At 53.8% G+C, this 5,000-nt stretch overlaps 1 non-coding gene across 1 annotated transcript in view; it reads right to left on the reverse strand.

Annotated features, from left to right (window-relative positions):
- Positions 1-658, reverse strand: part of LOC124620999 — a 1,910-nt gene extending 1,252 nt beyond the window's left edge. The window contains exon 1 of the ribosomal RNA XR_006980493.1: positions 1-658. This exon is cut by the window's left edge and continues 1,252 nt beyond it. This is a non-coding gene — a ribosomal RNA (small subunit ribosomal RNA).
- Between the last annotated feature and the right edge of the window lie 4,342 nt (positions 659-5,000).

Raw genomic sequence — 5,000 nt, forward strand, 5'->3', positions numbered from 1 at the left:
CAAATCCAACTACGAGCTTTTTAACCGCAACAACTTTAATATACGCTATTGGAGCTGGAATTACCGCGGCTGCTGGCACCAGACTTGCCCTCCAATAGATACTCGTTAAAGGATTTAAAGTGTACTCATTCCGATTACGGGGCCTCGGATGAGTCCCGTATCGTTATTTTTCGTCACTACCTCCCCGTGCCGGGAGTGGGTAATTTGCGCGCCTGCTGCCTTCCTTGGATGTGGTAGCCGTTTCTCAGGCTCCCTCTCCGGAATCGAACCCTGATTCCCCGTTACCCGTTACAACCATGGTAGGCGCAGAACCTACCATCGACAGTTGATAAGGCAGACATTTGAAAGATGCGTCGCCGGTACGAGGACCGTGCGATCAGCCCAAAGTTATTCAGAGTCACCAAGGCAAACGGACCGGACGAGCCGACCGATTGGTTTTGATCTAATAAAAGCGTCCCTTCCATCTCTGGTCGGGACTCTGTTTGCATGTATTAGCTCTAGAATTACCACAGTTATCCAAGTAACGTGGGTACGATCTAAGGAACCATAACTGATTTAATGAGCCATTCGCGGTTTCACCTTAATGCGGCTTGTACTGAGACATGCATGGCTTAATCTTTGAGACAAGCATATGACTACTGGCAGGATCAACCAGGGAGCTGCGTCAACTAGAGCTGAGCAGCCGGCCGCCCGGGAGTGTGTCCCGGGGGCCCGCGCGAACACGCAAGCGTCCGCTCAATTATTCTGCAAACAGGAGGAGGCTGAGCTCCCCTGCACAATACACCTCGAAACCCTCTCAGGTCCCGGCGGCGCGCAGCGCCGTCCTAAGTACTTGGTCGGGTTCGAGAGAGGCGCAATCGCCCGGAGTTTGGCGAGTAGACGCTTTAGGTGCGACCACCCGTGCTCCCAACTGAGCTTGCCGCTGCCGACAGAGGCCCGGGAGCGTGCTGTCGTGGCATTGCCGGCGGGAGACAACACGCGCCACCTACGGTGGCCGGCAGCTCCAACGCCAGCGCCACAGAAGGACAAAAGCCCCACTTGGGTGCCGAAGCGAACTCTCCCAGCACAGCGCACGCGCCAACACGTCCGCACAGCTGCGATACAAACCACCTGCGAGAACCGCAGAGGCGACCGAGCAGCAGACGGCGTCGCGGCGCCGAGCGCCGGGCGGCGGCGCATCCTCAGCGCACACAGTCCTCAATCGGACCAGCACACTGCAGATGTCCACCGCGCTTCGCACCGGGCCCGCGAGGACCTACTTTGGCCGCACGGCGCCGCGTGCAGGGTGCGCCGGCGCGCAGCTGCGCCGCCTGCCGCCTCCGTCGGCCGGCGCGCCTGCCACTGGCCGCCCCCACCAGCCGGCTGTAGCGCGTGCGCCCACGCACCGCGCGGCCAGCACGCCGGGAGGCCCCCCCTCACCGGCCGGGGACGGTCCCACCCAGCCACCGCCGCGTATCGCTTCACACCCACATGCCATTCACGTTCGTGGGCATGGTGGGTATCGCTGAAACAACCGGTTGGTAGCTCAACCGATCGTCGCCATCACTGATTCACCTCTAGCGAGAACAACCGCACCACAACGGTTTACCAGTTGTTCATTTGCGTAACGTCACCAGCAAACGTAGACGTCCATCGCCATTTGCAAATTCAACGATTGTTGCATGCCTGTGTCAGGTGTCACGACACACTATGTCTGCCCACATACACGCAACAACATGTGCACGCTTCGCGAACACGTGGAAGGTGGCCCCCGTACGTATGCGATGTCCATTGCGCGAACGACTGTCAACCGGCCTCTGTCGCATGTCGCAGATGTGGAACGCAGTGCACCATGCTATCACGGTGTGTGAGAAGAGACGACTACGTCTGACAACACGCGCCACTACATCAACAGACGGCTCATGCTGATCGCCATCCACCGCATACCATACTGCAATCCAGCTCTTATAGGGAGACGACACGTAGCTGAGTGCACAATATTTGGACCGTATGGTTCGCCGTTGTTGGCGCAGTCGTGGTACGGTCACACATGTACCACGATGTATCATTCAGTACATGAGGACCAATGTGCAGTACAGTGTGTCATTTGGACGTACAACATCAGCGGACAGTTGACACAAGCCGTACCACAACGTAGGCTGTGCTTCGCCATGCGAATGCCAATGAACAACTGCGAAGGGCATTGAGCATGTACGTCCTGCTGCCATCCGCATTACAGTGTATAGCTGCAAGGTGTTTAACATGAAGCGATACTCTGGGGACCGGGCAGTGCGAGTGGCAAACTATATTGCGGGGGTTGCAGTTAGGCAACACTACACTAATTTAACGCGTCGTATGACAATTACAGAGCGGGTTAAGGCCCAACGTGTGTTGGGTTAAGGCCCAACGTGTGTTGGGTTAAGGCCCAACGTGTGTTGGGTTAAGGCCCAACGTGTGTTGGGTTAAGGCCCAACGTGTGTTGGGTTAAGGCCCAACGTGTGTTGGGTTAAGGCCCAACGTGTGTTGGGTTAAGGCCCAACGTGTGTTGGGTTAAGGCCCAACGTGTGTTGGGTTAAGGCCCAACGTGTGTTGGGTTAAGGCCCAACGTGTGTTGGGTTAAGGCCCAACGTGTGTTGGGTTAAGGCCCAACGTGTGTTGGGTTAAGGCCCAACGTGTGTTGGGTTAAGGCCCAACGTGTGTTGGGTTAAGGCGCAACATAGGTTAGGTTAAGGCGCAACATAGGTTAGGTTAAGGCGCAACATAGGTTAGGTTAAGGCGCAACATAGGTTAGGTTAAGGCGCAACATGGGTTAGGTTAAGGCGCAACATGGGTTAGGTTAAGGCGCAAGATGGGTTAGGTTAAGGTACAATATGGGTTAGGTTAAGGTACAATATGGGTTAGGTTAAGGTACAATATGGGTTAGGTTAAGGTACAATATGGGTTAGGTTAAGGTACAATATGGGTTAGGTTAAGGCACAATATGGGTTAGGTTAAGGTACAATATGGGTTAGGTTAAGGTACAATATGGGTTAGGTTAAGGCGCAACATAGGTTAGGTTAAGGCGCAACATAGGTTAGGTTAATGCGCAACATAGGTTAGGTTAAGGCGCAACACAGGTTAGGTTAAGGCGCAACACAGGTTAGGTTAAGGCGCAACACGGGTTAGGTTAAGGCGCAACACGGGTTAGGTTAAGGCGCAACACGGGTTAGGTTAAGGCGCAACACGGGTTAGGTTAAGGCGCAACACGGGTTAGGTTAAGGCGCAACACGGGTTAGGTTAAGGCGCAACACGGGTTAGGTTAAGGCGCAACACGGGTTAGGTTAAGGCGCAACACGGGTTAGGTTAAGGCGCAACACGGGTTAGGTTAAGGCGCAACACGGGTTAGGTTAAGGCGCAACACGGGTTAGGTTAAGGCACAATACGGGTTAGGTTAAGGCACAATACGGGTTAGGTTAAGGCACAATACGGGTTAGGTTAAGGCACAATACGGGTTAGGTTAAGGCACAATACGGGTTAGGTTAAGGCACAATACGGGTTAGGTTAAGGCACAATACGGGTTAGGTTAAGGCACAATACGGGTTAGGTTAAGGCACAATACGGGTTAGGTTAAGGCACAATACGGGTTAGGTTAAGGCACAATACGGGTTAGGTTAAGGCACAATACGGGTTAGGTTAAGGCACAATACGGGTTAGGTTAAGGCACAATACGGGTTAGGTTAAGGCACAATACGGGTTAGGTTAAGGCACAATACGGGTTAGGTTAAGGTACACATTGTTGTAAGGAAAGGTGTTTTGGGGGGGGGGCCGGTTTGTTGATTGTGATTATCGTAAGTAAATGACTGCGGCATCATCTGATTTGCCATGTCAGGGTGCACCTTTGGCTCATGACAGGCGGCGCTCTGATTCCATGCTTGTGGCAGACCTGTGTCTTTCATTCCTGCCATTGTTTGTGTGCTGTGACAGGAGGCAGTATTGTGATGTTGGGTGTACCCCTGTGTAGGACATGTGTGGGTGTTGGTGGCTTAGCTGAGCAATGGTGGTTGTCGGAAGGGTGGGATATTCTGTTTTGTGAGTGGACCTCCCGGTCTGGTTATGATAGTGTGGATTGTCTAATGTGGCGGAGAGGATGCACTGGGTGTTGTTCCATGCTGGTGCTTACATATTGTCTCTGTGCCTGTTACAGGCAGAGAGTAGTGCGTGATAAGAGTGTCTGGCTGACGTGTGGTTGTGATTGTGAGCAGAGTCTTTCAGCGTGTATACGGACAGTTGTATACATTATCTGTATTTTGATGGCTCTATCTATTACTAATCAGCGCCGTGTATACGTTTCATCCGGTTCCAGTCGAAACTGTTGTATCTCTGTACATTAGTGACACGGCGAGGCCGCCACGTAGTTACTCGTCTCGGCAGCTTCCACCGGTGTATGGCAAATGATTATAAGGAATCAGTCTAGTCGTCAATACCGATAGTGTGACGTCACATGTCTGGGGTGGGGGACGCTGCGCCCTTCCGGTGGGTCATGGCCTAGGAAGACTCTTCCCACGCAGGGGGGGCTTGGACTGTCATTGACTCTTCCGAGTAATATACTTGCCGTACGTTTTTGCGACTGCGAGTGCAACGCTCACCGGTACCGACATGGATGGAGCGCCTCCTAGCTGCCGCTGAGCATCTGCATTCGTACAGAGAGCAACGCGATCGCGTCTGTAGCTCGTACGTGGTACAGCTCGCAGCTCATGTATATGGACAGCGGGAATGTCGCATATTGGACATAACTCTTCATGAAACGCACGTTATAGGGGTGGATTGCACATTGCGAGTGCGAGCAAAGTCCGCCGTTCATCCGCTTGAGTTGCGAGTTGGGCGGTTGGGGTGGGGCACGAACGGGTGCAGGTGGAATGATTGCCGGTCCACGACTTCGTGCGGCAGAGGCGCTGGCGTTGGGGTGCTGTTGTCGACAGAGGATGCAGGCTTTGTGGGTGGGGTCGAAAGAAGGGCACTGTGGGCCCATGGCTGTCTTAGTC

Source organism: Schistocerca americana, chromosome 6, assembly GCF_021461395.2.
Source record: "Schistocerca americana isolate TAMUIC-IGC-003095 chromosome 6, iqSchAmer2.1, whole genome shotgun sequence".
NCBI lineage: Eukaryota > Metazoa > Arthropoda > Insecta > Orthoptera > Acrididae > Schistocerca > Schistocerca americana.